The 1,744-nt window shown below is 31.9% G+C and overlaps 1 pseudogene; it reads right to left on the bottom strand.

The window, feature by feature from the left end:
- Positions 1 to 1,029: 1,029 nt before the first annotated feature.
- LOC135271484 (U2 spliceosomal RNA) lies at positions 1,030 to 1,177 on the bottom strand (annotated as a pseudogene).
- Positions 1,178 to 1,744: the final 567 nt, after the last annotated feature.

Below are 1,744 nucleotides of genomic sequence, written 5' to 3'. Positions count from 1 at the left end.
TTCTACATGATGTATTATATCCTTTTGGAAATATATTTATATTGGAATTATTCAAAAAATATATATGTAATAAATTGTAAAATTTTTAAATGTACATTTTTAAGTAAATGTAAATAAAAATATAAAATGCAAATCTGCAGTCAAATATGATATATCTGTTTCTCATATTAAATAGAAAATGGTTACTATTCTAATGACATTATCTTAGGAAAAATTCATTTGGGAAAATAATATTAAATAAATTATAAAGAATCAAAATATTTAACTAAGTGAATAAAAAATTGAAATACTAGCTGAGAATGCAAACTAATTCTTTAGTTTTTAAAGTTATGACAATGTGATATTTTTGTTTCATAACTGAGAATGTTCTACAAACATATGTTTTCTTCCATAATTTTTTCTCTAAGACCCTTCGTGCAGAAGGCAGCAGTTATTCATCTTTAATCAGACTGGGATATAAATCTCTTAGTGGAGACTCATGTTACATTGTATCAGTGTTTCCAAATGTGTTTCATTGAACACTTAGTTCTACAAAGTATCAGCAAGACTTTTGGGGGAAATAAATCATATGCAAAAAACCAAAACACTGAACAGCAAAAACAAAACCCATAGGAAAACCTGGGTAATAAAAGACAAGCTCACTTGTTGAAGCCTCTACTATGTATGGAATAATGTCAAGGTGGAAAAATATTTTGTAATGACTCCCAGTTATTTAACCAGAGAAATAGTTGTTACTTATTTTATTTTATTTATTTATTTATTTATTCATTTTAAGACGGAGTTTTGCTCTTGTTGCCCAGACTGGAGTACAATGGTGCGATCTCGGCTCACTGCAACCTCTGCCTCCCGAGTTCCAGCAAATTCTCCTGCCTCAGCCTCCCGAGTAGCTAGGATTACAGGCGTGTGCCACCATGCCTGGCTAATTTTGTATTTTTAGTAGAGACGGGGTTTCTCCATGTTGGTCAGGCTAGTCTCCAACTCCTGACCTCAGGTGATCCACCGCCTTGGCCTCCCAAAGGGCTGGGATTAAAGGAGTGAGCCACCACGCCCGGCCTCAGAAAAATATTTTTAACAAAGAATATTACACTAAACAGTATGTTGGGAAATGCTGCTCTAGGTTTTAAACTGATAAGAACAGATACTACACTTGATCTTAGCCAAAAGGCCGAGAAGCAATGCTGTAGGTTTTAAAGCAGTGTAAATATCGTTACTTGAGATTTGACTACATAAGTCACCCCACATTACTTTGCAAAGGAGTGCTTTAAAGATTCCTATCCAAAACATACTTAGATAACTTGACACTTAAGAAAAATAAAAACTTCCTAATTCACCCTAAGAATTTTCCATTTGTTGAATGCAGTCTGAAATACTGAATTATAATTTTTCCATCTTGCTACCTTTGAGACTCATAGAGTTCTTTTTCCTATAAATATGTGACAGAAATGTTATTTGTGACAAGTATATAAAATTAAATGTTACATGCAAATTGTGTGAGAACTGGATTATCATTTTCCTTTTTGCAAGAGTTCAGATGATATCCACGCTCAAGCTACAGAAAGACTCTAGAAAAGTGTGATTTTTTAATATTTACTAATAATGTATAAAACTAGCAATGATATAATCTCATATAATTTTATAATGCTTTCCTTATTTACTTAAAAAGTTATCTGTTCTCAGAGCACCTTTTATTTTTTTTTTGAAATTTAGACCCTGAATAACTGTAAAAGGTTTATGGGTCTAAAAA

Source organism: Aotus nancymaae, unplaced genomic scaffold (assembly GCF_030222135.1).
Source record: "Aotus nancymaae isolate 86718 unplaced genomic scaffold, 86718_ANA_hifiasm-v0.15.2.pri h1tg000079l, whole genome shotgun sequence".
In the NCBI taxonomy this organism is placed as follows: Eukaryota; Metazoa; Chordata; class Mammalia; order Primates; family Aotidae; genus Aotus; species Aotus nancymaae.
The sequence above is the reverse complement of the archived record's forward strand: the minus strand, read 5'-3'. Positions and strand labels throughout refer to the sequence as shown.